Source organism: Vigna unguiculata, chromosome 4, assembly GCF_037176805.1.
Source record: "Vigna unguiculata cultivar grain cowpea cultivar isolate G323 ecotype 2 chromosome 4, ASM3717680v1, whole genome shotgun sequence".
NCBI lineage: Eukaryota > Viridiplantae > Streptophyta > Magnoliopsida > Fabales > Fabaceae > Vigna > Vigna unguiculata.
In genome coordinates, this window is record NC_140795.1 from 11215137 (window position 1) to 11235700 (window position 20564).

A 20564-nucleotide genomic window follows, 5' to 3' on the forward strand; every position below is an offset into this window, starting at 1 on the left:
CAAACACAGGTCCCCATTTATGTTGACATGGATCCCCACTTGTGTGTTTGTGCTGGTTGTAGAATTTATTTTTTGTTTACATTGCACAAATGGCAAAAACAAATCGGCATAAAAAATTATACAATAAGGACATCAAATATGAAAAACTAAATATGCATACTAAAAGGGCATGTATCTTCTTGCCACTACATTCACCAATTTGGACTCCTTTACTTCCAATTTTGAAGTTCTCAACACAAACACACTAAAATAAGAATTCAAAAAACAAAGAATGTAAGAACACTACAATCCACCCACGAAACAACCAACGAAAAATGCTTCAACCAACACCAACGACGGAATGGAACAACTAAACCACACCCACGAAATAATCAATGAAAAAACCTACAATGATATTGGGTATCTAAAAGAACACAAATTTGGACCAATCAACAACATAAATTTGCAGAACAAGTTTATATCAAAAACCCTAAACGCGATACCATTGCGAAATAATCAAAATTTCCAAAAGTGAATGCCATAACAATTTCTCAAGACACACAAACACAAAAAACGAATTGAAAAAATGTTCAACCGAAAAATGAACTCACAAGCGCAATGATAAACCAACGATGACCATCGAAAACCCTAAAACACAACTACTGCTTCTCTCTTCACTGCAGAATGCTTCTCTCTTCGCTGCAGAATGCTTCTCTGTAGGTAAATATGGCAGTTGTATGGTAGTTCTCTTCGTTCGCTTGTTGTAGTGGCGTTGCTTTGCTTCCTTTCTCGTTCACTTTTCACAATGCTATGTTCTCCCTCTCCTTATTTTTTTCATTCTTTCAACATTGGTCACAATGCTCTTTCCCCCCCTAAAACTCACACGTGCAAGACCAACCCATAAACTTAAAAAAAATGATTTTTGAATTAAAAAATAATTGACACATAGGATATGTCAAAATTGTGTCAAATATACATGTCGAAATATAATTTTCGTAAAGAAAATAACAAAACGCTACCTCACATAATACAATGTCTCTCATCATTTAAGCACACATGGTTATACCCAACTAACAAAACTTCATTAAAGGTTGGAAGATTAAACACCATGCATACCCATATGACTCATGCACACTTCCTCCACTAACCCAAACGAAAACTAAAGATGATCTCTATGATTGCTTACAAATGCAAAGGAGTGGATGCGTGTGTAGAGAAATTATGTGAAACCTGTGATTAGATATATCAATCAAAGCCAAAAATTGTGGCACCACCGTGACAAAAATTGAAAACTCTGCATCGTGACCAGAATCACCATCTTTTTTCCTATGCAACCAAGGTTCCTAAATGTTAATGCAACCCCTCCCATAGTGATAACCAACAAAGCATGCTAAAACATGAGAAAAAGAAAAAAAGAACTAAAAGGATCACACATGACTACACCAACAAAACCACATGCAGAAAGAAACCAAAACGCGATCCCAACCACCTAGACGGAAATTCCATGCATACAGCGTGAAAAACATACGTATTCCCAGAATGAATTCAGCATAAGGACCCTTTGATGGCATACCCCTAGTATGGTCAAGTACTTTCATAAAGAGATAGATCTTTGGAAGGTGAAGCAAAACTCTTTTCTTTTAGGCCATAATGGAGTATCTTTAGTCGATTATGAATATTTAGGCCTTGTATTAAGGGCCAAGTACTGTAGGTTTCTTCTAGACCTTGTATTAAGGGCCAAGTAGTATAGGATTTTAAAAACAATCTTGATTAAGTAAAGAGTATCATATGTATCTACTTAAACAACTCTTTCATATTTAATTATGTTAATCAAGCTAGCTTAGGAAAGGCATCCCACATGTGCCACATGACAAGCTCTTTAATGGAGAGTTCTCTTACATAGGTAGTGGTCATGTGTCATTATCCTATTGGAGAGGCTTTTCATAAAGTAGCTTTTACATGGCAACACATGAGTGGTTTGTTTTGTGAGAACGAGGATTGCCACATGTCAAACTCTACTTCACCAAGATAGCATTTTTACGATTTTGGTTCATGTTAGCATTATAGGGTTTTAACCATTTTGGAGACACCATACTCTATAAATAGAGGTGTTTTCCCCATGTAATTCTCACTTTGAGAATGATAATGTTATGCTGCCAAAATTATTTGAGTCATACTTCTTCTCTTAGTCGTTTACTAGAGCATCCCAAGAGATCCCTCTAGCACCCTTTTCTCTAGAGTTGGTCTAACCTCTCTCAGAGCTCTACAAACAACCTTCATCCCACCATTAAATCACCAAAATATAGAGCCATTTTCTCTTAACACCAAGCTTCCGCAAATCCACCATCCACCATAGTCACCATTTCAAGCTTTAGCCCAACCTAGCTTAAGGAGGAGCTATCATTTGGTATCAAGAACTTTGGTTCTACAAGAGCTAATTTTCTTGTTCCTTACCTATGTTATTGTTATTCTTTGTGTTCATGTGTTTTTCTTTCTTGTCTTATTTCCAAATCAACTTCTTTTCCACATAAAAAATGTGTTGGTAGCAACGTGGGCTTTTTTATACACGTAGCTCAATTGTCCAAAATTTGCGTTCTTTATATCAAACAAAATCCCTTTGAGTCTAGTTTCTAAAAAAAAAGAATGAACGCATTTAGAGTTCTGTGGAGAGAGTTATGAGCAAAATAGTCAACAAAGGTTAGATTTGCCAGCATCAACATTTTTGAAGCGATTTTATGCTTAGGCTTCCATACTTTGTGTTGTTTGTGTGCTTTTATGTTTTTTGAGTCTTATTTCATGTTACCATTTGGTCATCTCATGTTTTTTTGGGTTATTTTTATTTTCAAATCTATCCATGTTTTCTAGTATCATGTTTAGTCCTTTTAATGTCATTTTCTCCTAGTTTTGAGCTTTCAAAAATCACAAAAATATATATTCTTCTTTGTTTTCAAAACTGCACCATATACCACCTTTTGAGTTCTTTTTCTTTACATATTTGAGTTCATATTTGTCATTAGACCATTGGCAAATTCCTAGAGTTAAGTTTCCTTTATGTTTGTTTGAGTTTCATGCCCTATTTTGATTCTAGCAGGTTTTTCTTCTATTATGGCTTCTTGAACCTTTGAGCTACCAAAAGCGTTTTCAAAATCAGATTTGGTGTGGTAGTGGGTTGTGTGTTGGTGCTGGAAAATGTGAAAAGAAAGAGAAAAAAAGAATCACAACATTGGGTACATCAAAAGCAAGAAAAAGTAGAAAATCAAAAGCAAAAAGTAAAAAGTAAAAGTAGGAAAGAGAACCACTACCACCAAAAGTCATGTAAGCACTATAATGTTGATTTGTGGGCTGATTTACTTGATATATGTGTTATTTCCAATTCTAAGCTTCATGCATTTGATGCAAACAAAAAATAGTCCATAGTACACCTTTGTCTTAAGGCTTGTAAAGATAAAAAAAAACATCATTTTCTACTCTAGTATTTTGTTTTGTTTTTGTGATCTATTCCAGAGCTTTTCTTTAGGTATTTCTTTTGTGTACCTAACTTTTGTTCTTAGCGTTTATTTTCTTGCTTGTCTCCTTCCTAACTCACGATTTTGTCATCCTAAATTTCCTTTTGAAGAGTTTTGTTCATTTTTTGCCTTTATTTGCTTTATCTTTGGCATTCTACTCTCGGTTTTGGATTTGTAATGTGGTGTAGGAACTTTTGAGATTTTGCCAAGACTAGAGGAACCCCTTGCAGGCATTGGAGACCTCTTAGGACCTCAAAGCTTGAGTTGGAGAGAAGAAGAAAAAGCAGTGAAACACTTGGAGAGAAATACACAACATCTTTGCTTATATTGCAATTTTTGAATTTGTAATTTTGTATTTTTTTGGACTTGTAATTCATGGCCAAGTTAGGTGTCTTGGGGGAGTCATAGGTACTCAATCCCATCTCCTAACTTAAACCTTTAATCTTTTAGTAAATTCGTTTTTAGTTGGTGAGGTTTGAAGGTTCCAAAGTGCCTTCTAACTCCATCATTAGGCCATATAGTTTAGTTTAATTGTTTTCCTTAATTTCTTTCTTTTTGTTTGTAGTTTAGTGAGTCTAATTGCTTTTCAAACCTAATTCCCTTTGAGAGGTTCAGTGTAAGAGGGCTTGACGTAGCTTTGGCAAGGAAAGGCTTGGATTTTAAGTAATCCTTAGTGATTCTCCTCCCTTTCTTGGAAATGAATTCAAAGTACTTTTGCTTCTTAAAATCCCTTAAGGAATTATAATTTGAAATACAAGTTTGTTTGTTGCATTGCATATTTTTTAAAACTTTAAGATGTCTAGAGCTCTTTCTAAGTGATGAGTTCAAATTTTTGCCCTCATTTAATATTTAAATTTGGGGATTTAATTGAATTTTCTGTGCTTAAAGATTGATTTAATTAGGATTTGTGATTATTGGATTTATTGAGCAAGTTTGGTAAAAGTGGCGTAAAAATTGATTTTAGTTGCATAAAATATTATTGGATATTCTAACGTTTGTTAATGCAGCTGGAATTTATTTTTGGTCAATTAATAGTGTGATTTTAAAATATTCAAAGTTATAAAATAAGTCCAAAATCAAGAAATTCTGAAAAAGAATAAATCAGGAGCTAAATGGACCCCCAGTTTTTACTTGCACACTCCTTTTAAAGTGGACCACCAAAAACCTGTTCTGCACCTCCAGTTTTCACTAAGTTGCACCCCTCCTACCACTTAAACTCCACTAAACCAGATCATGCCATGTGGCAATCCCCACCTTTTAAGATTAGCCAACCATAAGCTGCCACGTGTCATAATCCTCCACTCACCAAATTGACCACTCAGATCTTGCCACGTCATCATCTCCTCCATCTCACACATGAAACCCTAACCCTAATTTTCTTCTCTCCTTCCACCACCATGGCAGCCGCCGCCGCACCTCCTCACCTCGCCGGCCACCACTGCACCACCAATCCGCGCATCCAACCGCTGCCACCGTGACCATCTCCATCTTGTTTCGCGCCTCCACCAACGCGCATCCAACCTGCACACCACGGCGCAACTACCTCCCTACCGTCCTCTTCGTCGGAAAATGCTGCAGCGCGCCACCACTGCAAAACCACCACACCTCCATCTTCTCGCCTCCGCATTTGCAGCAACAACGCGAACACTCCACCATCCTTCGCGCACGACCATAAACCAGAACAGATCCAGATCTTCACGCGAGCTTCCACCGTCCCTGCAACTTCGAATCCACCGCGAGTTCATCTTCTCCGCGAGCGTGAAGCTTGTTCCAGCCATGGCAGCCGCATCCAACCTCTGCAGAGCGCCTCCGCAACACCACCACAGTTCCATTTTCTCGCGCAGAACAACACCGCAACACCACCATTCACGTTCTCTGCACCTTGCGCATCGAGCTTCACACGCCACCATTGTAGCGCCGTCCATGCCACCATGAGCGAGAACGAACCGTGGCAGCCACCGCACTCATCGGAAAACGGCAGCAGCCGCCGTTAGCCGCGCCGTCACGAGGGAGGGAGAAGAGTGTGAGAGTGAAACCCTAATTCTGGAGAGAGAATCTGCACTGCCACGTGTCAGCATCTGATAGGACAGTCAAACTGGTCAACTCTGGTCAACTGGTCAACTGGTCAAAGTCAGCAGTCAACTCTGGTCAAAACTGCAAATATGGCTAAATGAGAGGGGCAGAATTGGAAATTGGACAGGAATTAAGTTGCTAATTAATTAAATAAAAATAAAAGATTTTAGCAACTGACAGATAAAGCCCAAAGTCCAGTGGAAACCTATATAAAGAGACTTAAGGGAGCAGAAGCGGGACTGACAATTTACAGCTGACAGCTTAGACACTTAGAACTCTCTGGTTTTGGCAGATACCGTCTCCACCACATCTCTCATTCTTTCTTTTATTTTCTTTTCATCATATTATCATGTATTCCATCAAAGCCATGGAGGGCTAAGCTTTAAGGGTTGATTCCACTGTAATTTCTTAAATGGATTCTGAGGTTAGATGAATTTATATGTTTTGTTATTTTGATTATTGTTGTGGTTTTTGTTTATCTATGTCCTTTGCTTCTTAATCGAATAGAAAATAATGATTTTAAATCTACATGCATGCTAATCATATGAGTTAAAAGGTTTTTAAATTAAATTGAGACTTTACTTTGATTTTGTTTAGAAACTTTCATTTGATTAAATAAGTTTTTGCCAATAATTGAGACTTTAATTTAATTAGAGGTAATTACTTTAACTAAAATTAGTCAAGACTTTACTTTGATTAATTAAGTTTTCTATTTGGTAAAGAAACAAAGGAATAGACATGATTAAGCATAGTAAAATTAATTGAGACTATACTTTGATTAAATTTACTATGGACAATCTAACAATTCTCACTTTTAATTGAGACTGTACTTTGATTAAAAGTGAGGATGCCAACAAATGAATTGAGTCTTTACATTGATTTATTTGTAAATCAACAACAATAATTAATTTAACAATAATCTCTAGATAACCAATGAAGAATCTGATTTAGAAAAAGCAGTGGAATTGACCTATTTACTATTATTGTGTTTACAATCTTCCGTGTCATTTTCTTTGCATATCAAAACCCCCTATTTTTATAATTGCTAGTTTTAATTGCATTTTTAAGAATCAAATATTTGAGATCAATTCCGTATTCGTTGTGAGACGACTCAGGGTTATCTTAACCCTAACTATTTTGTTCACTATTAACTGGCAATACTGAAGTTGCTAAAGTAGTGGTAATTTGATCGCCTAACGACAGCGATATCAAATTTGGCGCCGTTGCCGGGGAGTACGGTTAGTATTTCTTTTATTTTGATTCTGTTTTTTATTTTATTTTATTTTATTTTTTTATTTTTATTTTACGCATTTACGTTTGATATAGTTTGTTATTTTGTAGTATCTAGTTTTCTGTTAATATACTCCAAGTAAAGTTCTATTTTTGTTTTGATTAAGAATTTCTTTTAAGAAATTTTTGAGACTAGTTTGGAAAACTCTGTCTAGGAAAGACTTGGTATTTAAGTTGTCCATTGTGACGCACCTCTCTTTCTTGGGAGTAGACCCAACGACATCTTAACTCATTTCTTTCTTGAAATCTTTCTCTAAAACAAGAATAGGAAGAAAAAAAAAACACACAGGTAAACACTTTCAGGTGGACTGCATAGTGCATGACTCGGGCCAATCCGGGTCAATTTTATCAACTTGATTCAGAACTTGAAAGGAACTTGCGTAAATCACGTAGGAGACTTGAACTCAGGTGTTCTACTGAAGGAGCACCATCATCATCTGAACCTACCACTGAAAGTGTACCACTAGAATCACCTCCGGTGATTAACATATCTTCTGATCCATCACCTGAACCAGAAATTCAAGAAGATAGAATGGAAGAAAGAACAATCAGAGAGTTAGCTTCACCGGATGCAGCAATTACACAAAACATGTGCATCCAATATCCAGATGGAGAATGCGAGCTTAAGTCTGGGTTAATCCATCTTTTACCCAAATTCCATGGATTAGCAGGAGAAGACCCATACCATCACTTGAAGGAATTTCATGTTGTTTGTTCATCCATGAGACCTACAACAGTGACAGAGGAACATATCAAGCTTAAGGCTTTTCCATTCTCATTGCAAGATGCCGCTAAGAATTGGTTATACTGCCTTCCGCCAGGATCCATCAATACCTGGGAGACTCTGAAAAGATTATTTCTGGAAAAGTTTTTTCCAGCATCTAGAGTTGCTGCTATTCGCAAAGATATTTATGGGATAAGGCAACAAGAAAGAGAAAGTCTTCACGAGTATTGGGAAAGATTCAAAAAGTTATGTGCTTCCTGTCCTCATCACCAAATAAACGAGCATCTCCTCATTCAGTACTTTTATGAGGGATTGAGTATTATGGATAGACAAATGATAGATGCTGCAAGTGGAGGGTCATTGGTGGACAAAACGCCAACAAATGCAAGACAATTGATTGAAACTATGGCGTCGAACCATCAACAATTTTCCACAAGGAGTAATTCTATAACTCTATTGAAGGGAACCCATGGAGTAGAAGCTTCATATGTTGCAGATCACAAGAAATTAGAAGCGAAGTTGGATGACTTAGCGGCCATGGTAAGGACCTTGACAGACTTACAGAAAAAGCCTATCCCTTCTACTTTATGTGGAATTTGTGCTTCTACTAATCATCCTACAGAGGCTTGTTCTATGTTAAAAGAGACAGGGACGTTAGACAATGAACAACCTCAGGCATATGCTGCAAACATCTATGGCAATAATAGACCACCTCGGCAGCAATACAACCATGATCTGTCCTCCAACAAGTACAACCCAGATTGGAAGGAATATCCCAGCCAGAAATGGGGAAATCAACAGCCTCAACACCAACAAGTCTATGTTCCACCTCAACAGAGGCAACAACCACAACCAGCTGCAACCTCTGGTGATTCAAACATGGAAGCAATGATGAAAATGATGGCTGACATGATGAAGGGACAAATCAATGAGTTGAAACAGACGATGGAAGCAACCAATCAAAATTTGCAAAATCAGATTGGACAAATGGCAAATGAGTTAAATCAGATGAAGTCTCAACAAGGCTCGAGCAATTTGCCTGCACAAACTGTAATCAACCCGAGAAATGTAAGTGCTATTACTTTAAGATCGGGTAAGCAAATACAAGGCCTTAGGGATGCCCAAGAAGATGAAGATAAGGACAATGAAGTTGTACCTAATGATGAAAGAGGAAGATCAGATGAAGCAACACAAGCAACATCTGAAATACCTGCACCCAGTGATAACTCCAGGTTGGTATCCCCTAATACTTCCTCTGAAAATTCTTCTCCTTATTCTCCTCCTCCTCCCTATCCAAACCGTTTGAAACCAAAAACTAAAAAGATGGAGGAGTTAGACAAAGAAATCCTGAATACTTTCAAGAAAGTGGAGATAAACATCCCTTTGTTGGATGCTGTGAGACAAATTCCTAAATACGCCAAGTTTCTCAAAGAATTATGTACACATAAAAGGCGTATTATGGACAAAGAGGTAGTGAACATGGGAAGAAATGTCTCTAGCTTAATTAAGAAGCCTGTAGTCAGAATGCCGCAAAAGTGTAAGGATCCAGGTATGTTTTCTGTTCCCTGCATTATAGGAAGTACTAAGTTTGACAATGCTATGTTAGATTTAGGAGCTTCCATTAATGTAATGCCTTTATCTGTTTTTACTTCACTTCATCTTGGACCTCTTAAGTCTACTGGTGTGGTCATTCAATTGGCCAACCGTAGCACAGTTAACCCTGCAGGTGTGCTAGAAGATGTGCTTGTCCGTTTGGACAAATTAATTTTTCCTGCAGATTTCTATATCTTGGACATGAAGGATGATGAAGGAATGAGTTCAACCACAATCATCTTGGGAAGACCATTCATGATGACAGCACGTACCAAGATAGACGTGCATGCAGGATCCTTGACTATGGAGATAGGAGATGAGAAGGTGCAATTGAACGTGCTAGAAGCCATGAAGCACCCAATTGAAGACCATTCTTTGTTTTGCATTGATTTATTGAGTAATGTAGTGAACAATTATGCTTTTGGACTTTTGGACGTTTTATCTGGTTTTTCTTCTTCTTTGGATTTTTCTCTTTCGAATATTTCGGGCTCAATTTTAGACGAAAGAGAAAATTTTAAAACAGGTGATGTTGAGGACGCGGTGTCACTATTTGATACCTCTGTGGCGTCCAAGTGTGATGCTGAGGTGGCTGAAATTACCTTAGGCAGTAAAATGTTGCCATCTGTGGAACAACCACCCACTTTGGAGTTGAAACCTTTACCATCTCATTTGAAATATGTTTATCTTGAGAGGGATGGGAAACTCCCTGTTATTATATCTGCCTTGCTTACTGACGAGCAGGAACAAAAGCTATTGCAGGTTATCAAAGATCACAAGCGAGCAATAGGCTGGACTTTGGCAGATATTCCTGGTATTAGTCCTTCTTTCTGCATGCACAGAATACTCTTGGAGGAGGATGCTAAGCCAGTGAGGCAACCTCAGAGGAGACTGAATCCTCAGCTGATGGAGGTTGTGAAGAAAGAAGTCACTAAGTTGCTACAAGCAGGTATTATATATCCTATTTCTGACAGCACTTGGGTGAGTCCTGTACATGTGGTCCCCAAGAAATCTGGGATCACCGTGGTCAAGAATGAGAAGAACGAGTTGATTCCTACTCGTATTCAGAATAGTTGGAGGGTCTGCATTGATTATAGAAGACTAAACCAGGCCACCAGGAAGGACCACTTCCCTTTACCATTCATGGACCAGATGTTAGATCGATTGGCAGGTAAGTCTCATTACTGTTTTCTTGATGGATTCTCTGGGTATTTTCAGATTTGTATTGCCCCAGAGGATCAACATAAGACTACTTTTACTTGTCCATTCGGTACGTATGCTTATAGGAAAATGCCATTTGGCCTTTGCAATGCTCCTGGAACATTTCAGCGATGTATGATGAGTATTTTTACAGATTTGTTGGAGCATTGTATTGAGGTTTTTATGGATGATTTTAGTGTATATGGTTCATCTTTTGATCACTACTTGTCTAATCTTGCTAGAGTCTTGGAGAGATGTGAAGAAACTAACCTTGTTCTAAATTTTGAAAAATGTCATTTTATGGTGGAACAAGGTATAGTTTTAAGTCACGTTGTTTCCAAGAATGGTATATCTGTAGATCCTGCTAAAATTGATATTATTTCACAATTGCCTTACCCCTCTTCTGTGAAAGAGGTTCGATCTTTTCTTGGACATGCAGGATTTTACAGGAGGTTTATCAAGGACTTCAGCAAGATAGCCAACCCTCTCTCCAACTTGTTGCAAAAGGATATAGTATTTGACTTTGGAGAGAGGTGCAAAGATGCATTTGATACATTGAAAAAGGCGCTTACCACCACTCCTATCATCCAGCCACCTGACTGGACATTACCGTTCGAGTTGATGTGTGATGCATCAAACTTTGCAGTAGGAGCGATGCTTGCACAAAAAGATGGGAAGCTATCACATGTGATATATTATGCTTCCAGAACGTTGGACACAGCGCAGGCTAACTACACCACGACTGAGAAGGAATTATTGGCTGTTGTGTTTGCCTTGGACAAATTCAGACCGTATATACTTGGTTCCAAGGTAATTGTTTATACTGATCATGCAGCATTAAAATTCCTTCTGAAGAAAGCAGATTCGAAACCAAGGTTGATCAGATGGATGCTACTGCTCCAAGAGTTTGACATTGAGATTCTAGACAGAAGTGGAGCACATAACTTAGTAGCCGATCATCTTAGCAGGATTGAAAATGGAGAAGATAACATTCCTATTAAGGATGACTTTCCTGATGAAGTCCTCCTAGCATTGACTGCTGTGAAAGGTATGTTTCCTGAACCTTGGTTTGCTGACATTGTTAATTATTTGGTTGTTTCTGCTATTCCTCCTTCCTTCTCCAAATATGAAAGAATCAAGCTAAAAAGTGAGGCAAAGTACTATATCTGGGAAGACCCAATTTTATGGCACATTGGTAGTGACCAAGTCATAAGGAGGTGTGTTCCAGATATCGAGATACCTCATGTGCTTGAGTTCTGCCATTCGTCTCCTTTTGGTGGACATTATGGCACACAAAGAACAGGTAGGAAGGTGTTGGATTGTGGATTATATTGGCCTACCATTTTTAAAGATGCACAGAGGGTATATGAAAATTGTGAGCAGTGCCAAAGGGCAGCCAGATCCATTACAAGAAGGGATGAAATGCCTCAACAACCCATGCTATATTGTGAGGTATTTGATATTTGGGGTATTGATTTTATGGGTCCTTTTCCTTCTTCTTTTGGGTTTTCTTATATTTTGCTTGCTGTAGACTATGTCTCCAAATGGGTGGAAGCCATAGCTACAAGGACTAATGATTCTCGAGTTGTTATGAGTTTTGTCAGGTCTAACATTTTCTGCAGATTTGGGATACCACGAGCCATCATCAGTGACCAGGGGACTCATTTCTGTAATAGGCTACTTGAGAACATGTTGAAGAAGTATGGGGTGACACATCGCATTGCTACACCATATCACCCCCAAACCAATGGGCAAGCAGAGATCTCTAACAGGGAGAGTAAAAAGATACTAGAGAAAGTAGTGAAGCCTAGTCGAAAGGATTGGGCCACAAGATTGGATGAAGCACTTTGGGCACACAGGACAGCCTACAAAACACCTATAGTTATGTCACCTTTCAGGGTGGTTTTTGGAAAGGCTTGTCATCTACCTGTGGAGATTGAACATCGGGCCTATTGGGCTGTGAAAGCATGCAACTTGGATTTGGAAGAAGCAGGAAATGAGCGAAGACTTCAGTTGCAAGAACTAGAGGAGATTAGGCTTGCAACCTATGAAAATTCAAAGTTCTACAAAGAGAAAACCAAGAAGTTCCATGACCAAAAGCTTGTGGCTAGAAAGGATTTCAAGGTAGGCCAGAAGGTGTTACTATACAAATCCAAGCTTGGTCACATGAGTGGTAAGTTGCGTTCTACTTGGGAAGGACCATACATTGTTACAGAAGTCTTCCCTTATGGAGCAGTGGAGATCAAGGAAGAATCTTCAGCAAGAACTTTTAAAGTTAATGGGCATCGTCTTCGGATATTCAATGAAAATCAAGATATGCTGAATAAGACGATGGATGGGATGAACTTGACTTCTCCCTCATACCTTCCACCTTGAGGAGGTAAGTACACTTCATACTTTTTCTTTGCATTTTATACATATTGAATACATTGAGGACAATGCATGGATAAAGTGTGGGGGTGTGGGGAGATTTCCCCCTTTCTGTTTTTGTTTTCTATTTGTTTTATTTTTCCTTTTCTAATTTTGTTTTTTGTTTGTTTTTATTATAAAAAAAAAAGTTTCTGCTTTCAATAAAACATATTGACATTGGATTTTTGGATTTGATTTACTAATTGGAACGATCATAATTCTGGGAAAATAAAAGTCATGTGCTATGAATGGATTGTTTCTGTGATTTACTAATTGAGTTGATTTGAGAGTTTCTGGAATAAATCTTTTGTGAAAGAGTTTTTGACCTTGTGAGTTTTGAGCTTTATTGTAAGGATGAACTGCCATGTGTCATTCCTATTTTTCTTGTGTGATTTGCTCATGTCTTGTTGGTACTCAAATGTTTAGCTTGATTCTGTTGTTTTGCATCTTAGGTGAACATGCATGATTTGATATGACTGAGGCATTTCTTGTTTTTAGCTACTTGGCCAAATAAGCTAACCATGACATTGATCCATTGGTAGCCCCTTGAGCTTAAACCTCTTTTTCTTGTTTTGAGCATACTGTTAAACCTTAAAAAGAAAAAGACCATGTTTTTCCTTACCTTAGGGAGAAAGAAGGAGCTAGTGGATTATGTTGAGATTGGTTGAGGAATAAAGTGTGGGGGTGAGTATTTCCCCCACAAAGTTGTAAAAATGGCAAAAGGAAAATAATTGTTGATGACAGAGTGTTGAAATGAAAAATGATTGCTGTCTGAAAAAGAAAAGAGCAACAAAGGATAAAAGAGAAAAAAAAACAAAGAAAAAAAGGATTGTTTTTGAAATTATGCTCCATAACTCTTTCTTCCCTACTATTTCAAAAACACGCAAATCCTAAAGTTTTTCCTACCTTTGCCTTGGCCTCATTATAACCTGTGAAAAGTCCTCATGATTTTTGAATGCATGTTTTCTGAAAGCTCTGAATATTAGAGTCTTGCTAAGCATTGAGAGTGTTTACTTGCATGGGTATTTTGAGTGAAAACACAAGCCAAAACACTTGAGCGAATCTTGATGAGAAAATATATATTTAACTTGAGTGTTTCTCTTTCATATTTGATTATCTTGTAAACTCAAAAGATTAACTCATGTGTGAAAAACAGAATTTTATCCATTTGTATGTGCATGACAACATGATTTCTAGAAGATTGATCTGTTTCCATTGGTATTCATTTCATTAATCCAATGAAAATATGGAATAAAAGACCTCAGAAAAAAGTTTTGAAATTGTTCAATTTTGCCCAGGAGTGCAAAAGGATAAGTGTGGGTGTGTGATGAGTTCAAATTTTTGCCCTCATTTAATATTTAAATTTGGGGATTTAATTGAATTTTCTGTGCTTAAAGATTGATTTAATTAGGATTTGTGATTATTGGATTTATTGAGCAAGTTTGGTAAAAGTGGCGTAAAAATTGATTTTAGTTGCATAAAATATTATTGGATATTCTAACGTTTGTTAATGCAGCTGGAATTTATTTTTGGTCAATTAATAGTGTGATTTTAAAATATTCAAAGTTACAAAATAAGTCCAAAATCAAGAAATTCTAAAAAAGAATAAATCAGGAGCTAAATGCACCCCCCAGTTTTTACTTGCACACTCCTTTTAAAGTGGACCACCAAAAACTTGTTCTACACCCCCAGTTTTCACTAAGTTGCACCCCTCCTACCACTTAAACTCCACTAAACCAGATCATGCCATGTGGCAATCCCCACCTTTTAAGATTAGCCAACCATAAGCTGCCACGTGTCATAATCCTCCACTCACCAAATTGACCACTCAGATCTTGCCACGTCATCATCTCCTCCATCTCACACATGAAACCCTAACCCTAATTTTCTTCTCTCCTTCCACCACCATGGTAGCCGCCGCCGCACCTTCTCACCTCGCCGGCCACCACTGCACCACCAATCCGTGCATCTAACCGCTGCCACCGTGACCATCTCCATCTTGTTTCGCGCCTCCACCAACGCGCATCCAACCTGCACACCACGGCGCAACTACCTCCCTGCCGTCCTCTTCGCCGGAAAATGCTGCAGCGCGCCACCACTGCAGAACCACCACACCTCCATCTTCTCGCCTCCGCATCTGCAGCAACAACGCGAACACTCCACCATCCTTCGCGCACGACCATAAACCAGAACAGATCCAGATCTTCATGCGAGCTTCCACCGTCCCTGTAACTTCGAATCCACCGCGAGTTCATCTTCTCCGCGAGCGTGAAGCTTGTTCCAGCCATGGCAGCCGCATCCAACCTCTGCAGCGCGCCTCCGCAACACCACCACAGTTCCATTTTCTCGCGCAAAACAGCACCACAACACCACCATTCACGTTCTCTGCACCTTGCGCATCGAGCTTCACACGCCACCATTGTAGCGTCGTCCATGCCACCATGAGCGAGAACGAACCGTGGCAGCCACCGCACTCATCGGAAAACGGCAGCAGCCGCCGTCAGCCGCGCCGTCACGAGGGAGGGAGAAGAGTGTGAGAGTGAAACCCTAATTCTGGAGAGAGAATCTGCACTGCCACGTGTCAGCATCTGATAGGACAGTCAAACTGGTCAACTCTGGTCAACTGGTCAACTGGTCAAAGTCAGCAGTCAACTCTGGTCAAAAATGCAAATATGGCTAAATGAGAGGGGCAGAATTGGAAATTGGACAGGAATTAAGTTGCTAATTAATTAAATAAAAATAAAAGATTTTAGCAACTGACAGATAAAGCCCAAAGTCCAGTGGAAGCCTATATAAAGAGACTTAAGGGAGCAGAAGCGGGATTGACAATTTACAGCTGACAGCTTAGACACTTAGAACTCTCTGGTTTTGGCAGATACCGTCTCCACCACATCTCTCATTCTTTCTTTTATTTTCTTTTCATCATATTATCATGTATTCCATCAAAGCCATGGAGGGCTAAGCTTTAAGGGTTGATTCCACTGTAATTTCTTAAATGGATTCTGAGGTTAGATGAATTTATATGTTTTGTTATTTTGATTATTGTTGTGGTTTTTGTTTATCTATGTCCTTTGCTTCTTAATCGAATAGAAAATAATGATTTTAAATCTACATGCATGCTAATCATATGAGTTAAAAGGTTTTTAAATTAAATTGAGACTTTACTTTGATTTTGTTTAGAAACTTTCATTTGATTAAATAAGTTTTTGCCAATAATTGAGACTTTAATTTAATTAGAGGTAATTACTTTAACTAAAATTAGTCAAGACTTTACTTTGATTAATTAAGTTTTCTATTTGGTAAAGAAACAAAGGAATAGACATGATTAGGCATAGTAAAATTAATTGAGACTATACTTTGATTAAATTTACTATGGACAATCTAACAATTCTCACTTTTAATTGAGACTGTACTTTGATTAAAAGTGAGGATGCCAACAAATGAATTGAGTCTTTACATTGATTTATTTGTAAATCAACAACAATAATTAATTTAACAATAATCTCTAGATAACCAATGAAGAATCTGATTTAGAAAAAGCAGTGGAATTGACCTATTTACTATTACTGTGTTTACAATCTTCCGTGTCATTTTCTTTGCATATCAAAACCCCCTATTTTTATAATTGCTAGTTTTAATTGCATTTTTAAGAATCAAATATTTGAGATCAATTCCGTATTCGTTGTGAGACGACTCAGGGTTATCTTAACCCTAACTATTTTGTTCACTATTAACTGGCAATACTGAAGTTGCTAAAGTAGTGGTAATTTGATCGCCTAACGACAGCGATATCACTAAGGTTCCCTCTTACCAAATTGGTAGTGATTTTAGTGAAGTGCCTAGTTTACACCATTTGGCAAAGGAACTAAAATCATTAAAAATTTGGCAAAAGCAAGAGCCAATTTTGAAAGAAAAAGAAAGAGTTGAGGGAGATAAATATCTCACAACCTTGGAAGAAGAGCTTAGGATACTTAATGCAAAACAAGTCAAAGTTCAAGAAGAGTTGAGACAAAGCAAATGTAGGAGCAACTCCAAAAGAAGCTCCAAACGCAATACACAACTCACACACTATGAGGAAGATAGTAAGATTTTGAACCAATACTATCAACCTCCTCCACAAAGAAGACCAAGAAGGGAGCGTGAACAAGAGCCTAGAGAAGTTAGGGTTGACCTTCCTCATTTCCATTGGAAAGAAAATGTAGAGGCATATTTAGATTGGGAGATGAAAGTTGAGCAACTTTTTGAATGCCATCAAGTGAGTGAGGAGAAAACGGTTTCCCTAGCCAACTTAAGCTTCCTAGGGAATGCCATGTATTGGTGGACTTCCCTAGTGAGAGAAAAAAGACTCTCCAACTCCCCCAAGTACAATATTGGAATGACCTAAAGAGTGCCTTAAGAAGAAGACACATACCTTACTACTACAATTGAGAGCTTATGGATAAACTCCAAAGGCTCCAACAAAAGAACATGAGTGTGGAAGAGTATAGGCAAAAGATGGAACTCTATATGATGAGGGCAAGCATTAGGGAAGGAGAGGAAACAATCATTTCTAGGTTTTTAAGTGGACTCAATCTTGACATTAGAGACAAAGTGAAATTTTTGCCATACCAAGACTTCAATGATTTGGTACAAATTTGCATCAAGGTGAAGCAACAACATTTGAGAAAAGGTTTTAAAGATCACCACTCAAGCTCGTAAGTCAATTGTTCTAAGTGTCAAAGTAGTACACACAAGTCCAAATAATGCCCCGACAAAAGAGTGTTCATGTTAAGGGCCAAAGGCTTGTGTGAAGATTCCAAAGAGGTCTTTTTCCTCCTTCCTTTAGAATGGAAATACAAGACCAAATAAGACCTTGTTTTGGAAAAGGAAATTACTCCCAAAACACATGGATTCAACACAAGGCACACAAGAGTTTAAAGAGAAAGGCGCCCCAACTCCAAACACTTGATCATTCATTTGATCCAAGGTGTATAATTTTAGGAGCTACATGTTTTGGATGATTATTATACTTACCTTGTCTCTTATTTTTTTTTAGAAGGATATTTAACCCTGGTGGAAAGAAATCCAAACATCTCCAAGAGAAGGAAGGATGAGAACATAACAATTTGAAGATTTGAGGAAAAATCCTTTTGAAGAGGGAGGACATGATGGCACATCCCCAAGTATGGCCAAGCACTTTCATGAAGAGATAGAGTCATCTTTGCAAGGTGAAGCAAAGCTATTTTCTTTTAGGCCACAATGGAGTATGGCCAAGCACTTTCATGAAGAGATTATGAATATTTAGGCCTTGTATTAAGGGTCAAGTAGTGTAGGTTTCTTCTAGGCCTTGTATTAAAGGTCAAGTAGTGTAGGGTTTTAAAAACAATCTTGCTTAAGTAAGGACCATCATATGTGTCTCCTTAAGCAACTCTTTCTTATTTAATTATTTTAATCAAGCTAGCTTAGGAAGGGCATCCCACATGTGCCACATGGAAAGCTCTTTAATGGAGGGTTCTCTTACATAGGTAGTGGTCATGTGTCATTATCCTATTGGAGAGGCTTTTCATAAAGCATCTTTTCGCATGGCAACACATGAATGGTTTGTTTTGTGAGAACGAGGATTTCCACATGTCAAACTCTCCCTCACCAAGATTGCATTTTTGGGGTTTTAGTACATGTTAGCATTCTAGGGTTTTAACCATTTTGGAGACAGCTTACTCTATAAATAGAGGTGTCTCCCCTATGTATTTCTCACTTTGAGAATGACAATGTTATGCTGCCAAAATTATTTTTGAGCCATACTTCTTCTCTTAGTCACTCGCTAGAGCATCCCAAGAGGTCCCTCTAGCACCCCTTTCTCGAGAGTTGGCCTAACCTCTCTTAGAGCTTCAGAAACAACCTTCATCCCACCATCAAATCATTAAAATCGAGAGCCATTTTCTCTCAACACCAAGCTTCATTGAATCCACCATCCACCATAGTCATCATTTCAAGCTTTGGCCCAACCTAGCTTGAGGAGGAGGCTATCACCCTCCCATCCACAACTTACGCAGGGCAATCAAAGAATCATGGTGTATGAGCATCAAGGAGGATTCAGAAACCAAAAACACTCATCCATAAAACCATGCATTGTACAACAAAAAATAAAGAACTTATATGGCTACAAAACGACGAAGGTACAACAATCCATCACCGCTTCACCATATACACGCATGACCTCTTCCAAAACGCAAACAATGATCACACAGAAGCAAGCAAAAGAAAGCATAAGATTTAGCTTCCCTTACCTCGTGTAGTAGCCATCAGTCTATCTTCTTCTCTACGGCTTATCACGGTTCCTTGCCTTGACACTTTCTTTCCTCCCTTTCTACACTCCCTAGAACCCTAAATAACTTAGGATATATATATCACACTCTCCACTACTAAACCCTAACATTTAATCTAGAACTATTTCCTCCCTTTTTTTGGATTCTAACCTTACTGTTAAAATTTTGGAAATAAAATCCAACCTTGGTCGTTTGGCCACCCATGGCATCAACGGTTTATGAGAAAAAAAAGAAACAAAAGTTGTTAATAGAGGTCGTACCCCACCAAATTAAAACACTTAAAATGTAGTATGTGACAGTTGAACCAAGTCGTCTTCCAATGACCAATATTTTTGTCCAAAGCTTCAATTTCCAGATTCAAACACAACACAATAACACAGGGGGGGTTTGGCAGACAAATTCAGAATTTCAACACCACAGCAAAACGTAATTATATTTTTTTATTAAACAACCTCAAAGATAGCAGTAATTCCTTGCTTCAAATGAAATTTCACCCATCACAAATTGCAAATTGAATTAGTTTCGTTATTAGCTCATGAACTCGCTGTTAAACAACTAAGTGGAGGTTAACCACAAATTCATCATGCAATTAAGCAATGCAAGCGTTCATGGATTTCATCAAAGTTCATTAAGCATGAAATTCAACTAAAAACGAGTTTCCCACTCTGAAAATTAAGCAATTTCATATTGGATTCTTCAATTAAAACGTAAACACACATCCATAACAGAGAAACAACAAAACCCACCGAACAAAGCAATAATCTCAAGGTTCCATTTCATTCTTTGTAAGGAATCAATGCATTCTAAAATTAGTTACCCATAGAATTCGAGTTAGGGTTCAACAGAAATTCAAATTCAACCATTCAAATGAGTTCAATTGGGTGCTGAAAGCTTAAAATGGTGCAACAAACAAAAATGAGCAAGTGATAATAGAAGAAAAACAAAAACAGCCACCAAAAACGAAAATGCTTGAATATAAATGTTACCCAAGGTGTAGAAAACGTGAATACAAGCAATAGTTGTTGTCCATGACTCATAAAACGTGAAAAACGAGTGGAAAACGCGAAAAATTAGCTTGTGCGTCCATGGGTCACCTTCCAAAGCTTAAAACATAAAAAATGGAGGTTGGAGAGAATGGAGAAGAGAAGAGTGCGGCTGCATGAAGGAGAAGACCTAATTTTCGTGGTCACATCATCCCTTGCCACTAGTATTTACAAAAATGTCATTCTGCCACTCAGAATTACAAAAATGCCACTCCTGGGCCTCTAATGTTGGCCCATTCACTTAGATGACGTGGAAATGATGTGGCAACGATGTGGCGACTCTCTTCAACTGAATATTAATGTCCAAGCTCCAAATTTTGCTTCACCCAAATATCTAAAAATAATTAAAAACGAAAATGAGGCCAAATAATGTGAAATTAGTCCAAATTCGGAACAGTGGCCCAATAAAGCCCTACAGATGAAAACACACTAAAGATGAATAATT